At 41.6% G+C, this 17,911-nt stretch overlaps 1 long non-coding RNA gene across 8 annotated transcripts in view; it reads right to left on the bottom strand.

The window, feature by feature from the left end:
• The window catches only part of LOC108446335, a 129,580-nt gene that overhangs the window by 43,749 nt on the left and 67,920 nt on the right, over positions 1-17,911 (bottom strand). For all 8 annotated transcript variants that reach the window (XR_001861502.1, XR_001861499.1, XR_001861500.1 and 5 more), the window contains 3 exons: positions 14,435-14,532; positions 6,339-6,422; positions 6,118-6,247 (listed from right to left, as the gene is read on the bottom strand). This is a non-coding gene — a long non-coding RNA (uncharacterized LOC108446335). The remainder of the gene's footprint in view (positions 1-6,117; positions 6,248-6,338; positions 6,423-14,434; positions 14,533-17,911) is intronic.

The raw sequence follows: 17,911 nt of genomic DNA, 5'->3' as shown, positions 1-17,911 counted from the left end.
AAATGAGTGAAATGCAAGTGAGGGGTATAGAGCAGAGTAAATTAAGGGCACATTGTATCTCAGCACTGCCCTGTCATGTTCAACTAATACTCAAAGCTTTTGAAATTTCTGTCTCCATGGCCTGATTCTGATTTGCACAAAATACCCCTCTTTATGTGTCAAGAATGTGTAAAGGAGTTTGAATATAAATGAAAATAAATCCCTGAGGTCTACAATTCTTTCAGTTCTTTCCCTGCTGCCAAATGGACCATTTTATGATGAGGTCCCAGGTATTTGCTCTTTTATTTGAAGAGCTTGCAGTTAGTACAGTGTAAGTAGCTCAGCTTTTGCTTTTATTAAAAGGACAGACTAGGATTAGCCCCAAATTTTATGTTAAATTTTCTGACACAAGTTAATTTTCAATTGAATGTTATTTTGCACAGGAAATATCTTCTTCCTGAATAAGTCATCTTTTCATCAAGACACTGAAACATGGTTTTTACAAAGTGCAGTTTTAAGTGAAGCTTTTAAACAAATTGGGAAATATTTTCTTTTTCTCCCAACAGTTCAATAGGACTGCCAAGCAGTAAAGAAGTGCGTGCTTGCTGTCTTTCCTACATAGCAAACAAGAAATGCTTTCAAGCAACACATATTCCTGTGGGTTTTAACTATAAAATGGTTTTTATCGAGGCGTTTTGAAAATCTTCGCTCCATCCTTGCCTTAATCTTCTAATTCCCAGCCAGTTCCAAGAATTTTAGACACTTATAGAGGGAATTTAGTGGCCACAGCAAGCACAGAGAAACACGAAGAGTAAACATGAGCATGTACCAAAGGAATTTACCTTAGACAAACCCAGCCCAATTCTTTTCCAGTTGTTCCAGTTCAAGAACAACTCCTCTATAGTCAGGGGAACAATTCTACTGTTAAACTGATGTGTTTGATAAACATATTAGGTCCTTATTTTTTAAATTAATATTCCATTAATCTTTCATTTTTTTAAATTCTGCATATTTTCTTAAACCAAATAAATTAACAAATGTTTAAGTTCTCTTTTCAGCTGAGGTTCCTCACAGTTCCCTTTATAAATCTCGTTCAGGAAAACTGAAATGCTGACACGTTCCTTGGATTTGGTCTGTCATTCCCCTCTAGCTCCTCGCACTTGTACAATTCACAAGGTCATGAGTACAAAATGTGCTTGCTAACTTACACAAGAATAAAGCTGTCAGATGGGCTGAGGGCTCCTTGTGTACCAGTTTAGTGAAATATGATTATCCAAGCTGTAAAATGGATAAACCTATTAAATTAATAAATCTGCTGCCCTGAAGACTACGACTGATGTCGTTGCCTTACCTACAAGGCACCCTTTCTTAAATTAATACTTGATAAAGGAGTAAATCTTTTAAAGACACACACTAAAGCTTTGCATTGAAGAGTTATCTTTTGTGTTAGAAACTGTAAGTACTTTTTACTGCAATGGATGTGAGAGGAAATGAATTCCAGGGAAAAAAAAAAAAGGAGTCTTAGAAAATGTTATTACCCAGCTAACACTGTGGGCTGCTTCTTATCTGTACACAACTAATCACAGCCCTGTTTCTTTTTTTATTCTAATGTGTGAGTGGATTTTAGTGCTCATGAAAGTGAAGGATAATTAGTAGGGTAGTGGATAAAGTGGAAGGGCACTGCCTTATCAAAGGCAGATTGGGTCAGCTATACATGGGCAAAAGAAATCACGATTTTCTTCTTTCAGCTGCTTTGATTTATTACTCTCAAGGTCCAACAATGAAGTTTCACATCAGGGGAGAGAGAAAGAAAAAGAGTTTCAAAGGGTTCATCCTTCTTGACTTCTTAGAAAGCCTTTAGCATATTGTGTTTGTTAGGGCCCAAGATCACTGTTCTTTATTAATAGTCTATTACACAGACAACCTTGCAGAAACAAAAAAAACACTCTACAAGGCACCGACCAAATTTAGGCCAAGACAAAATATCTGTTGCTGAGATTTTACAGTCCAAAATAAAAACCCTAAAAAGTGGAAGGGAAATGAGCACAGACATACAAAAGGAGCTGCTTTAAGATCACATGGCAACCAACCAGCAAAAATATGGAACAGAAAACAGATTCCCTGATCCACCCCAGGACCCACTGATAAACTTATACTGCAATAATGTTAAAAATGAGACAAAAATAAAATCTCACTGCATCCAAAGGCATCCAACATTGTGCTCAAAACTCAAAAGTGAATTTGTAAAAGGAAACAGGAAATGAAAACTAAAGAGGGTTGACATGATTACGGGGTGTTAATAAGAAAAGACATAAGCCAGGGGCCTTGATGTACAACTAGACAACAAGAGGTTACGTTTGGAGTCAGGGCTATGCTAATTTGCAAACTTGGGTCCATTTCATTAAGTGAGCTGAGAGACAGGCTGTCTCAGTCCAGCAGAGAGGGATCTCATTATCCATGTAGGGAGCAAGAGATAAGAATCTTTTAATAATTGCTGGGAAGTTTTTTTTATGATGATATGGAATGCCAATTTATGCCTCTCCACTCAATGTGGATAAAAACCAGCCTCCTTCACAGTTCAAACCAGCCCCCCTCTGGCTGTGGCCATTAGGACAGGGAGGGAAAACAGAGACTAATGTGCTTGCCCAGGAGACCAATGCTGCAAAACTCCATTAAATGCATTTCATATTGGGAACATGTTTGTTTACGATGGTTGGAATACTTTGCCAAGGCTTTTTACTTAATTTTTAATGGGCACAGCTGTAGGATTTAGGGCCAAATCCAAACCCCAGTGCAGCCAACGGGCAGGACTGCTACTGACAACCAGCCTTTGGATCAAACCCTTTACTCACTCCTTCTTAAGGAATGGCGCTGAATTGACACGTTTGGAAAAACTTGAAGAGCTTATATTACTTTGGCAAAAGCATTGTTTGCAGTGCTTTCCCTTTGGTCCCTCTCTCATAACACAGCCACAGCAGCCATGAGAAAGGAGATTTCTAGCAGGTAGAGGTTTGTACAACTACTGCCTTCCCTGCGAGAAGTATTGTGCCTACTTCAGGCTAAGCAGAGCACAGATTTTGTGACAGGGACAAGTTTAGCCTACGAGAGACTGACTTTGAGAGGCTTGTGCCTTTCACATGACAGTACCAAATACAGTTCTGACCACCTCTAGAAGCATTTGCATGAAAAAGAAGGGGTAAAGTTAGACAAAGTCTCACACTTATGTTTTACTACATAATATCTGCTAAAATCTGAGATACAGACACAACAACTTAGCAAAATCACACTAACAGCATTAATCTTTTAAGAGTAGGCTTTTCCCTCTGCACAAACTTACACTGCAAGGAAAGGAGGAAGCAGAACTATTTCCACAGTCAAATCTGTTCCTTTGGTTGAAGTCCCTGGGTTGGACTGTACATTAGTGTTGGAAAACACTGTCCAGGGAACTCTGAAGCCGTGCTTATCTCTAAAGCTGGCTGCATGATTTGTTTTTATGCACTGGGTCAACCTAAGGACTACGTACAACTTATCTGTCTCTGCAGCAGGAACTAAATTATAAGGCTCTCTTCAGCTGACCTTGCCTCTTTTCCCAGTTTCTGGCTGTTCATGAACCATCTTTAATTTCCCATATGCCCATTTGCTATTGGAAGTCATTTGGTCAATATCTTTGTGAAAGGCACTCCCAGATTTCCCTTTGCAGGCAAGACTGGAGACGGATTGGGAAAATGGAAACTGATTTTTTTGGATAAAAATTTCATGTTTTGGGTCCTCAATTTGATGGGAACAGCATAAGAATCAGCTATGTGGGCACAGTTACTCACCCAGGATGGCAACAGTGACTCCAGTGAGCATTTAATGGCATTTATATTTGAGGAAAAAAAGAGAAGAAAGTGCTGATTTAAGTGTGCTCACAAGGACAAGGTTAGTCAAGGGAAACCCAGAAGTCTGGAAAGAGGAGCAGAGGGCAGGAGTGGCACCAAAGGGCACACATTTCTCCCTGGAGACTGTCTGGCTGCCCGGGGACAGCTCTCACCACATGCCAAGCCAACAGAAAGTGTCCCATCCCAGACCTGAGACTGAAGGTGCTGCAGTACATCCCATTCTTTACTCACAGCTGGAAGAAAAGAGCTTGAGGTTTACACAGAGCACCTTCTCGCAGCCTCACTGCAGAGGGGCCTGAGACAAACTGGTTTTAAGCAGCTGGTGTTCAGTTCTCTAAACTAACAGTGCCCACCACCACTATCCCACCCCTCAGGGCTATGAAGAAATACGGGCAAAGGCTGCAGTAGATCATGCCCAGCCAATATTAAATGGCTCTAATGAAGTTTACATTACACCAGTCATCTTAAATGCCCAGGTAAACACCCACTGAGACACGCCACTGAAAGTCTTGGTCACTGGGCAGTATAAGCATGGCTGGAAGCACCAGCCTTGTGCCTGCAAAACACCTTGAGTTCTTGATATCCTAAGACTTATCCTGTAAGTCTCATCACTGTCCTATAAAGTGATGTTTGCAGTCCCCTCTTCTAGTATTTTTTAACACAATGGAAAAGCCTCTATAGTAACCATGTTGTGCGAGCTTTCCTTTCTGTGCACTTAAACCAGAGCTGAAGTATCCAAATAACATAGTTTCAGACTTTGAGAACATTTCAGTAAATACTAATCAAGCCACTAGGCAAATTCTATCACTTTTTCAGCTTTGGGTTCCCCACATCTATGCAATTGCTGTACTGTATCATACTTCACCCCAGGCAGCAGTGAAATGATGTACATCACCCTTCACTTTTAAAAGCTTCTATCTCCCAGTCATCCTTGCTAAGGATATTCCAAGCCTTACTTTGCTATCAAAGACCTCATCATGGTAAAACATATGGTGATCTTTCCAAGTGGATAAATGATTTCCACTAGGGGCTTGTGTGAGACTACTGAATTCAGTTTTGCTTTTGAATTAAGTCACCAAATTTCAGCCCAGATATTTAAAAAAGAAAACCTAAAATTCATAATGTGACACTCCTGAGGCTTAACGCTGGTTCCTCTGGTCTCTTCTGTCTACTGCCCACAGGTTCCTGTTTTTGAGTTAGAAGCATATATCCCAGTTACCTTGGCCTGAGTTTATTTGCAGTGTATGGAGATAAAAGTCCAGCTGTAATATAATTGGAATTAAGTGGGGTAATAGGCTCCAGATTTTTAAAAACATATTAAAAGGAGATCTCTCTTTCTCTCTGCTTATTTCTCATAATTAGAATATGAATTTAAGGCACTATAAAATTAATAGAACCCTGACTGGTGACTGAAGTCTCCTACACAGGCAGACAGACAGCCTGTCCCTGCCCGTGCCCTCCAGCTGTGACTGTAACCCTACACATGATAACAACGGCTTTACCTCTAGGCAATCTCATTTATTGACCCTTTAAGAGGGATGTTAAAAGACCAATTGAAACTAATAATGTGTAATGCTTTCCGTGAGCTCAAACCTTGACCATACGCAGAAGATTTTAAATTACTCACCTCATTACATGCCACAGAAAAGCTGTGGGAAAATCACCCTCTACTACTGATGAGATACGTACACACACATAGGGAGATTTGCAAGCTGGAAGTGCAGATATGGTAAAGTCACCTTTAGCCTATGATGGCTATGGTTTGATTTCATGTTTTAGGGAGGTTTTGGTAAACTTGAATAATAAAACTATTTTTCTTGTCCCATTTCCTTGCAAGGTATTTTTGGCCTGATGCTGGTGTCCGAGCAGGTCAGGGCAGAGTGGGCCATAGTCTGCAGATGTCACAGCCACTGTTCCATGGCCCTGGGGCTCTGAAAAGGATGCATTGTGCATCTAGGTCCACTTAGGAAAAAAAAAAAATCTTGTTTTCTGTGCTCTCATTTCACAAATAGGTGTAGTCATATCTGGAAGGCAGTGGCTGTGTGTTATGAATGCAAGAGGGAGGAGATGGAAAGGGAGGCTCTTGTTAGCAGCTCCTGCAGATGAGCTATTGTGCCCAGCCACATACCTGTAACATGTACAAGTAAACCAGATCTGTGCACACAGGCATATTCACTCAAGTGTAGGATATGATATAATTATAGCCAATTAAATCATTTTCTCTAAGACGCTTTTTAGAAATCAAGCTGTTACTTACTCATCAGGCTGTCAGTAAACACCACTCTCTCACATACAACATGTTTAACTTCTGCTAAGGTTACATTACTTGAACACAATCTTCACGGTAATTAATGACACCTCTATCAGTTCCCAGCTTTTCCGGACCTCTGCAAACAAGCAAAAATAATAATTGAGGGAATTTTCCTTTACCCATTTGATAATGGGAAGGCTTGGCTAGTTTGTTTGCTTTTTACTTACTATTTCTATATTCAATACAACTTCTACAGGTGGGGAGGGAATCACTCTGACCCCAGTCCTGGGAATGCTCAGTCATGCCAGCACCTTCAGGTTAGGGAACAGATCACAAAAAAAATTGAGAAGTTCAGCTTTACAGAGTTCAAGGCTTGCTTTGCTAGGTGTGCATTTGAAACTGATTCCTGTTCACTTCACAAATATATATATGTTCATTTTGGGTCACAAACATACTTATTTTTGCCAGTACATATATATACTTATCTGTCCTGTAAACACATACAAGTGAGCCCTGGGCCTGCAGCCCAGCTGATTGCAGTTCTGGGCGTTATGTTAGTTCTGGCTCAGTTTTCTGAAGTTATGTCTACACTTTTCCCTTGCATCAGGCAGTTCTTTCAGAGGCACTTTCTGTTGCAGTTATAGATGAATAATGACGTATTGCCTGGCCCGGAAATGTCAAGTGGACTGGTGAGAAGTGCATTTTGTGATGTTCCTGGCAACAGCATCACTAAAATCCAGTGTGCAAAGCTGACAGGCTGTCTTAGCCCCTCTACAACCTGGGCTTGTCCTCAGCATCTACCAGCCAGGCCCACCTTAATTCATCACAATCCGCTTCTGTCTCTATCCTAAAAAAGACATGGAGCTTAAACAATGTTATTTAACCTCCCGTGCCCTCTCCCCATATTTCTACCAGCGCCAAACACCCGTAAACTCATTCCAAAAAGCCACACATTACCCAACCAATGCTGCCTAAGGAAAGCATTCAGGAGTGTTTATGGGGCAGCTGAAGTGTAATGATTTAGTAGATGTTTATAAATGTTTATACTGTACAGATTAACATTCCCCAGGGGGCCTGTAATGAAGAGAGTGCTCCAACTGGAATCAAACCAGCCAGCCTGGGCTGAATGAGCATGAATGAATCCTGCTGGCCTACCCTCACGAGCTGTTTACTCAGTTTGAACGGATTTCCTCCATCCATGCTCCTTATTTTGGGAGAGGCAGTACAGGAATCTGGTCTCAGAAGAAGCACAGTTTGGAAACATGTTAGAAAATCCAGCCTGTCACTTGGATCATAGGAATTACTCACAAACTGCACTATACAAAAGAACAAAGAGCCCAACCCTTGGGCTGTGGAAGTGGAGGCTGAAACTCCTGTTGGCTTCAAAGGGAGCTGGGTCTCACTCTCAGAACCCAGTTTTCAAACATCATTTCCAAGTGAAAATCATATTGAAACAGCCAAGCCCTGCTACTGGGACTTGGCAATTACAATTTGTTTCACATTAGGCCACTATGGTAAAAAAACATGACTTGAGGTAGTGAGATGTGCTGGAGGCTCCCAGCAATGGCTGATGAAACACTGAGCTACTGTGGTGGGCAGCTTCTCCAAGTGCCTCCCTGAAGGTGATGGACATCTTTTATTCAGAGTAAATGAAGGAACAACTTCAGTTTGTTGGCTGATGGCCCAAAGAGTAAAAATATCTGTTTCTGGTCCTGGCTGCATGAAATGCGTTTTAAATTGCAGTCAGTTTAACAACATGAACACCAAACTCAAAAATTAAGGCTGGGAACTGGTGGATGAAGCTGGGCCTGCCTTGATGCCTCAGAAGCAATAAGCAAGCAGGTTTTAAATGATCCTAACAGCAGTGATGACTGGGAGAAGTACAAGAGGAAGATAATTTCTTTTGGGGCATGGTGCCAAGTGGAAAAAAGTCAGCCTTTGAAATCACAAGTAAAGAAACAAACCCCTCTGGATTTCTGCTGTGGTCAGGAGAGTAAGATTTTTGTACATGACACATATTCAGAGAGTGAAACATCTCAAGGGGTCCAGGGAAGGGTGGGAAGAAAATAGAAAGGATGATGACATGGCCATAGTCAGCATGGGCCAAAAAGAGTGGCCAGAAACACCAAGCAGAGTGAACTGTATCTTCAAGAAATCTGTATCTTCTGCTGCCAATGGATTTCTGCAGAGGGCCTTCTTCCAGCTGTGCTTTTTTTTTTTTTTTTTTTTTTTTTCTGCTGTGATAAGATTTCTCACTTCTCCAAAAATTATTCTACCTCTGGCTCTGACAGTGACATGCCTGCATTGGACAAACAGAAGCACCATGCACTTCAGGTGTTCTCAAAGTAAAATACCAAATATTCCTCGCAAACTCTTAAACCACAGCACTAGAGGCTGAAAATGTGTACTGTGATTCTGGAGCCTATCCAATAGGTCAGAGAGATGGAGAGGGCTCAAGACATAAAAGCATTACTTTCAGTGGCTCTCTGAGATGTTTTTAAAGGTGCAAAAATAAGTTTGCTTTGAATCTTGGATGGAGACAGTGGACGAAGGTAATTTTGTTTGCAGTGGTTTATTTGCCCATCTCACGAAGCTGTCTGAGCTCGTTACAGTGTTTGGCAAACACTCCTGGTACAAGTTCTGTGCTGTAACCCCACTTGGGTCTTTAGAGCAGTGGAAAAGACAGATATTTGAAATCTTCTGGAGCACTGTAACCATCAGGTAATTAGCTGTAGCAGGCTTACAGCGTAGGAAAGGCTCACGAGAGCTCTGAAATGAAAGCGAAAAATGCCTCCTGGAACTAATTTTAGAGTGGCTTGAAGTGTTTAATCCTGCAAATTATTGCCAGTGAGGAAACATCAAGGTACTGCTGGATCTTAATAGCGGCAAAGCAGCAGGAAGTGTTCACCCTAAGCTGCCTCCTGCTGATGGCTAAGCAATCAGACACACTGTACACCCCTCACAAGGTGCAGGGGCAGCTATGTTTTGTTCCCAGTGACTTACAAAGTGGCCTGGAATTGTTCCTCTCTTCTTTGTGTCTGGGAAGGAGCCTTTATCACCAATGCCAATTCAGGCCTACTTTGCAAACAGCAGAGAATAAGGAAGAGGAGACCAAACGCTGGGGTACAGACAGCATCTACCACTGCATCATGCTGGATCCCTCTTCCATGGGGATCTCCATCCTTCAGAAAGCAGGGAAGGGTTTGTAGAGGGGCACAAGAAGGCAGAGCACTTTACTCCTTCATACCTAGGACCTGTCTCATTTGGAAAGATGTCTTTCTGATTCCTTGCTCTGCTCATGAGTCCTCATTAATGAAGCTGAGGAGATTGGATTTATTCTTTCATCCCTCCAGGAGTCAGTTTCTCCCGTGTGGAGAAAATAAATGTCAACCTTGTGAGGACTGCTTTTAGCGATAAGAAATACCAGATATGAGACCAGAAAAAGATTTCTTAGGGTCTTAAGCCCTATTTGCCCTCATACAGATCTTCAGCTCTGCAAACCCATTCTGTATTTTTACCAGACATCTTCTGAGGGAAAAAAGGAAACTCCATGTCTCCTCCCAAAGGGAAGGTACTCAAGAATCCTTTTGCTATGACGGTTAAAAACCCCTTCGTTTACCTTCCAGACAGAATTTATCCATAGCCAATTAATACCCTTCTGTTATTCTGCCAAAATATTCTTGGATCTTTAATAAGTACTCTGTCTAGCTCTGTGGAAGCTCTGCAATTGATTGCTACAGAACTTAGGAGTTCCCTTTTCCACAAGCCATAGGAAGAAGTATTAATAACAGAATGTGCTGTAATTCCCCATGCAAATTTTGCAGGAGCCCATCCAGGTGTGTGCAAGAATCCAAGCATTAATCTCAAAACTATTTCCACTACCAGCCTTCCCAGCTGTAAAGCTTTTCTCATCATTTAAAAACAAAGGAGAGGTAACAAGCTACACTTTAACATTTGCTTGAAAATTCTTTCCCAAACAGGAGAGCTGCAGTGTCTTTCCAAAACCCACCAGGCACCAGGAAACATTTCCTTTGCAGAGACCAGAATGAAGATCCTGCATATTTCATTGAACAACAAGCATTTTTGAACTCAGATTTTGTATCTTTTTAGGCACAGGTATCCTTTTGCACATGCACCCATTAGATCTGCAAACCCAAGTGATCGAAACGTCAGAACTAAGGTTAACCATAAACCCCTATTCATCTGCATTATGAGTCACTCTTTAAATATAGAATTATGCCTTGTTTTCCAGATTCTACCTCAGGATGGACAGTGTTCACTTAATGAGCAGATATTCAATATTTTGTTTCAGTGTCATTATTCAGCATGTGGCTTGAGGCCTCATTTACCACATACTACTCCAAACCTGCTTGCAAGACACAATTGCTAATTTTCTTGTGTGTTTTTCTAGGGCTCTTATCAGTATGGCGTATGAGTGCTTCACAACCCTCATTTCTCCTAACAACACCCTGTAAGACGAGAGGATATTATTATTCTTGTTTAACAGATGGGAAACTGAAACACAAAGAGATTCAGGTCAAAACATTCTGCTAGAGATGGGTCCCCAAACTGAGATGTCTGGGAATTGATTTCTCAGAATGTTTAACGTTGTACAGCTTCATATGTCAGGAGAAATAGCACAGGCAGTGTACTCTGCAAATGGAAACGCAGGAAGCAAAATAAAATTAATAGCCAGTTGGGAAGAATTTAGTTCAAATTGACTTCTCTGAGACTGGATGAAAGTTTTGCAGGATTCAGATGCTTGAACCATGAGATCTCACATTTTCTTTTCAATTCTCTGCCTTTTACTAAGCTCTCCCTGCTTCCACAGCAAATACAGGCAAAGTCCGTCAGGCATCAGCCTCCTGCTCTCCCCAGCTCTGACTCATGTCCTGAGCTGCTCCACCTTCTGAAGTGAATTAGACCAGGGTGCACTGCTGAATATAGCGCATGGTCAAGTAATTAAAGACTAGACCAAGCACAGGTACAAAGGGAAGCCAAATAAACACTTTGCAGGAAACCCTAATTTCATGATTTCCCGATACCCATTTCTAAATAATAAGCTTTTCAAGGAGAACAGTCCCCCTTATACATAGGTATATATATATAAAATATAAATTTTATATACAAATGCAATTTTAAACTAAAATATGAATGTATTTTATATATGATAAATATAATATATAGGATAAAAATGTTATTATATATGTGTAATAATATAAACTCATGTATACTTATACTCCTGTTCCTGATTCAAAATCAGTCAAAATTTGCCAAAGACTGAAAAAGGTACCTGGCATGGTATATTATGCCCAAATGATTATAAAGTTTTCAATTTAAAATTAAAGGTGAACAAAAATCTTCCCAATAGGTTTCAGTTCAGCCTTCTGACTGTGTCTTTCAGGAAATCAGGATACATGTGCCTGGGTAAATCAGAACCACTTGTATTTTATAACATTCCCTGCTGAAGGAGTATGTAGAAGCAGAGCTCCAAATTTCCAGTATTCAGGAAATTCAGTTATTTCATAATTTCATTTCATTCTGAATCGAGAGAACACCTATGCCTCCCTTGCCTCAAACTTCCAAATTCCCTTAAAATTTTATTTGTGTTGGGTTGAAACTGTTCTAAGTAAATCAACCAGAGCTGATACCAGCACTGGAAATTTTAATGTGAGTATTTGGAGCTTGACAGAATTACAAGGAAATAAAGTAGCCTGGAAAGTTTCAAGCAATCCTAGTTACAGGTACGCCACCAGCTATTTCAAAAATACGACTGCAGTAGCATCTACATTTTGCAATAAAAAACTTATTAAGTGTGCTATGTGTTATTTTCAATACAGTGATACTCAGGAATGTATCCTCATTTTCCAGGTACTTTTACTGTCTCTCCCACTTAGAGCAGAGTGAGGAGTGGAGCTCTGCTCTTTCCTCACGCACAGGTCTGTCTCATTTCATACACTCCTGAAAGAAGACCCGAATCTGAACTTTTTTAACCTAAAGGACTGACCACCAACTTGTGTAAGAAGGAGCAGCAGCTCTGAGCTTCCCATAAGAAGGAGCAGCAGCTCTGAGCTTCCCATACAGACGCAGTGACTGCAGCAGGCAGAACCAGCCCGCCTCAGCTCCCAGCACAGAACACACACTTGTCGGCAGATCAAGGGGGCTTTTAAGAGATGAAACCAGGGTTTGCATTAATTAAATGCCATAGAAAGTTAGACAACCTGGCAGTTTTGCTGATTAATATTTTGTTCATTGTTTTCTTATCAAGGGGACAGGCAGTTTGACTCAGTCACCTTTTGAAGGATACGCTGGGGCTTGTGTGAATCTGGGCTTCTCCCAGTTCTCAAAGGAACAGTCATGAGAACTGTTTAATCAAAAAAACCCCTATGTCAGGATCTTCTATTTTGAAGGGAGGTGAGAAATCAGAATTCAGCACTCAGCTCAGAAGGGCTCTTTCCGTAATGCTCGGGGAGTGGAAACCGCTCAGCGTGGCAGCTGCCAGCAGCCAGCAAGGAATTCCCCTGTCATGAGGGCCATGACTCACACGTGCCCCTGCTGCTCCTCTCCCTCAGATGTAGGGGCCATACTTGTGGTCTGGGATGTGTCAGGAGAAAGGACCTGGCAGAGCTCTCCTCTGTTACACAACCTCGCTGTCCCTGCCCAGAGAGGCACGGTCCACCCAGGGCAGGGAGCTGCTGCAGGTGGCATGGGCTACAAAATCCTTTTGCAGCTGATATTTCCTTTCTCCCCTCATTTTCCTTAATCCTCTGCTCTTCTGGAATAACCAGAGTAACCCAGTCAGCTCCTGAGCAATCGCAATGCTGTTATAAAAGTCATCCCATAAAAAAAGGATTTTTAGCATGGGTTTCAGCGGTGTAAAATGAGGCTCCACACAGAGCAGAGCTGACACAGGTACGGAGGTCCCTCATCAGTTTTGCTCAATAAATTCACAGCAGAGCTGCTGCCACAGCAGCATGAGCAGTTTGCAACATTTGTATTTGTGCTCTGGCTATTTATTACTGTGTTTTTCACAAGCCCTTTTAATGCCTCCAGGAGTAATTTATGGGGACAGAATAGCACGAAAAGAGCAGATCCCACTTATTTAAATCTCTGGATGATGAAAATCACATGAGAAGAGCAGGTTTCACATTGTTTCCTCTCCATAAATGGCTTTCTGAGGCAGTAAAAGCCATGTAAAAGCAAATATAAACACTGTACAAACACCAAGATATTCAGGTTTGTTTGGACTTATCCAAACACTGCCCAGAGATTTTCAGGTTTATTCAGGTTTGGGCTCTGTTTTGTTAACTCATTCCATGAAACACTGCAGGGTGTAGTTATTCTCAATATAACCAACTAGATACATGCACTAAAATTTCTTTTAACTAATTTTACTGCACAAGAGGATTACTTTAACAAAAAAAATTCTTATATATAAAGTATAAATCTTGTTACTTTTCAGATTGATAAGTAATGTGTGTGACTGTGGTGATTCTTTTTTCCTTTTTTTTTGTTCTTCATTTGGCAGTTCTCACAGCTTCTGTTCCAGCACATGAACCAGACTGATCTGGACACCCAGGATGATCCAAGTTTCCAGCAACTGACATGTTGGTTATTAATTTTATAAAATAAGCAAATTAGTGAAGCTTGACTAACAAACTTTTTGATCCAGTGAACACTCATTTGTGCAGTCACATTAGGAATCATAACCTTTTAGTGCCAAGAGTAATAGCAGGGACATGGAGAGGTCACCAAGTTCCCTTCCTAGGGCTGGGGGTATAATTTTGGAGGTATCTGCCACACACAAAAGTTTGAAATGACATGAAATTTCTAAAATAAGTAGCACTTGCCTGTAAAAGGCAAATTAAAAAGGTTTCTTTGCCCTGTCTTTTTTCATTAATTAACATTCTGACTCCCTAATGAAGTTTCCAGATAAAGTCATTCAATCCCAGAATGGTTTGGGGTGGAAGAGACCTTAAAGATCCTCTTATTTCAACCCTCTGCCATGGGCAGAGACGCCTTTCACTATCCCACTTTGCTCCAAGCCCTGTCCAACCTGGCCTTGGACACTTCCAGGGATCCAGGGGCAGCCACAGCTTCTCTGGGCACCCTGTGCCAGGGCCTCCCCACCCTCACAGGGAGGAATTTTTTCCTAATATCCAATCTAAACTTACTCTTTCAGTTTAAAGCCATCCCCTCTTGTCACAGGATACAATGTTTTCTAATTCAGCTCTACTATATTTCATGTTTTCCCTCATGAGACCAAATTTATTACACTGAGGGATGTAATTTAATAGTATATTTTAAACAACCACGAGTTTACCTGCTTGGCTGCTCATTTTTCACAAAGTCATTACAGGAAGCATTTAAAAGTCAGAAAACTGCCTCAAAATTTGTTTGAGTAATCCAGGCTTCATGATTCTGCAAGAGAGAATGGAAAGTTAACTTGAGAGGTTTCCTCTGCTGCTTGTCACACCAAAATGCCATACAGGCAGGCAGATCCTTTACCACACTGTTTTCCTACAGGTTCATGGAGAGAAATCTCAACCTAGACCTTCATCCAGCAAAAAAACCTGCACTCAGTCTCACCTTCCTTCACTATTGCCTCTGTATAATCAGAGGAAATAATCCACATTGCACACAAAGCAGCCATCATTTTTCAAGTGTTTGCAACATCCCAGCCCTCCCAGACCCGAGCTGTGCAAAGCCGCAGGATTATTCATAATTTCACCAGCCTGATTCAGCAGAAATAACATGGAACCATTTCGAGTCACATTTAAAGCTGTTTATGGGTATGGGGAAAAGTTGTGTCCCCTGAACAAAATGTTGCTTTCTCTCAGCTTCATTGCTGGGTTAAAGGAGAATTAAACTGTTCTGGAACTTGCTTGGAAGAGAGGGAGCAGGGGGATAGAGAAGGACAATTTATCTCTAAATTACATTGCTATTCAGAGTAAACCACAGAGAGCTGTAATGGGACAAGTAATTTTTTTACATAGTATAATTAATTAGAACCCATAAACCCCAATTAAACAGCACTTTTGAGACTATCAAGTGGTGCATGTTTGAAACTGCAAATATGACAGTATAAGTACGTTTTTATAGCTGGGCACACTCCTCAGGATTATTTTCAGTGCTCTACTAAAATGGGAAATGGCACCAGTTAGGCCCCTGCTAATAAATCGCTTGGAAACAGGCGATATTAATAATCTTTATGGGGGTAGGATGGAAGCCAGATGGGGCAGGGAGGGAAGTGTGAAAGTGGCATAATATATTGGCCTGGAAAACATAATCCAGGCCAAAGCAGAAATGTAATCTTGGTGTGCATCAGAGAGGGCTGGGAATATAAAAGGGGAGGTGATGTCTGAAAGGGGACTCGCCCTGGGAGATCAGGAGGACAGCTTCTGAGGTAAGGAAAGCAACACCCTACAAGGTGAGCATCTGCATGGGCAAGGAAGCAGAGGAAAAAGATGCTCCAGGGGATTTAACAGCCCCTGGCAAGGAGGGGGCTCTGTCCCTTGGCCTGTAAATGGGCAACGGCGCTGGGAGCTCCCTGGGTGTCCCTCCCTGGAGGAGCCGTGCGTGCAGGCGATGGGACGCGTGTGCGCGGGCTCCGTGCACAAGCAGTGTGAGGAAAAGCTCCCTCTGCCCTTGTTTATTTACACGAGGCCCCGGTTGTGTTTGACTTGGCAGGCAGGAGCCCCGCGCCCTGTGCCAAGCGCTAATTCCCGGCCGCCCCGCAGGCCCTGGCGCGCACCTGACAGTCATTAGCGCCCGGGCCCATTTTGTTCTCACATTTCGGGCACTGACCCGCAGCCACGCACGGCTCCGGCAGACACTCCATCACCTCCCTGTCAGCAGCTCCAGCCCCTGCCCTGCCAGCGAGCACGGAGCTAATGAGGGCTGGGGAGAAGCCTTCACCTTCAGAGAGACGCCCCTCTTCGCACGGAGAGCAGCGGACACTCCACAGAGGCCTTCTTGCTCCTTAAATTATGACTTTGTTTGGGTTTGGAATATTTTATCCTTCAGAAAATAGCGTGATAAGTAAACAACTGGTGACAGCTGAGCCTTGGTGACAGAACCAGACATTAAATTCTAGCATTCCCGTTCAGCTGTACAATGCTCCTCGTGCTAGCTACTCCCCAAAAGGGGCATCTCTATCTTATCAGTCACTCAGAAAATTCCTCCAGTCACCTATCAGCATAAGAAGAACATTTAACCTAGAAATGCAGAAAAACACACTTTCAGATGAAGGAGAAATGGAGGGAACAGCTTGGCTGGATAGAAAGCATTGCGGCAAGGACCCACAACATCCATGAGGAGATATGGGAGGAGTATCAAGGAGATAAGAGCTTTCTGCAGAAATGCTTTGCACTACATGTTATGCTCTGCGGAGGTCTGCAGAGTGCTGCCACATTCTTTATATACATGGGGAGGCTATTCAGCCCTTAGTTTTTAAGAATCCATTTACTAAATTGGAGAATCTTACAAATATTTGCGTTTCTTAAGTCTTATGCCAATTTATGTGCATTGAGACCCTTAAGCTTTCTCACCAACATAAATTATTCTAAGATCTGACTTCTTGCCAGCTCCAAATACTGTCATTTTAGTTTGACAGACACATATCTTTTCTTTTTATCCACTTCGTGCACAATTTTCTCCATTTAATATCAATAGGGACAGAGACTCTAACAAGTCAGCAGTCAGTCCTAGGTTGCAGACAAGTTTTGGACTAAGTTCTTATGAACTTAAAAGGAAGGAATAAGAGACTTAAACTGCTGGAGAGCTCCAGATTTCCATGAGAGAGAAGAGCATTATAATTTTTTTCTATGTCAGTCTCAAGGCAATGCACTTTTCAGTGATCCCTTACTAAAATTTATTTTTAAAAAAAGCAAAAATTCCAAACCAGCAGAGACTCATTTTGGATTTGTCTTAGAGGCTTTTTTCCAAATTTCTCTGGAGCCTGCATTGTTGAACGTGTGGTAATTTAGCACAAGACCTTATAGTCAGATCTACAGTTGTAGATCTAATAAAATGCTTATGCCATGTTTTCAGACATTGCAAAAGCAGTATTTTATCTGAAATATACTAAGTAGATGCTGATATTGACATTTTTTCCTGAGTCTGTAGAGTTTACACACAGCTTCTCTACAAGCCTTGTACCGCAGGTCTCACTTCTGTCCTCCTTAAACTGTTGGGCTTTTTGGAGGATAATTTCCCATTTGAAAGTTAAGGCACTGGTAGACAGGATATAAATGCATAGAAATGAAAATGGACCTGAGCATGTAAAAGCTGGGATGATTTAATGTAAAATATATAAGGTGCTTGCTCCAACAGCACAAAATACAGGTTTTCTTCCTAATAGAGGTTTTATTTTTCTTAGTCCAAAAAATACAAAGGTGTTCTGCACTGTACAAGGCATAGTGAGATGAAGAACCCACTCTTCAATTTAAGCAACAGACATGGCAAGAATAATCTCTCTGGACACTGCAGAACCGGACATTTAGTAGATTCATGCAGACACAAACAGGGTCACCACCTAGTGAAGGAAGGACAGAAAAATTGCCTTAATCTTAAATCCTGGTTTAGTTATTTCAAGGAAAAAAAAGCACATTTTAAGGAAATTGGAAAGCTGTGACTGCAGCAGACTCATGGTCTAGTTAGTTAGGGGATAGAGGCATGAAGAATATCAGCAACCATCAACAGGATGGCAAATGCCATTTGAATAGACATGTGTCATTCCTGTACCGCAGCCAAGTGAAACTACAAACACTATTAAAAGTATAAAGAGACTTTAATTTAC

Source organism: Corvus brachyrhynchos, unplaced genomic scaffold (genome assembly GCF_000691975.1).
Source record: "Corvus brachyrhynchos isolate BGI_N302 unplaced genomic scaffold, ASM69197v1 scaffold10, whole genome shotgun sequence".
Classification (NCBI taxonomy): domain Eukaryota; kingdom Metazoa; phylum Chordata; class Aves; order Passeriformes; family Corvidae; genus Corvus; species Corvus brachyrhynchos.
The sequence above is the reverse complement of the archived record's forward strand: the minus strand, read 5'-3'. Positions and strand labels throughout refer to the sequence as shown.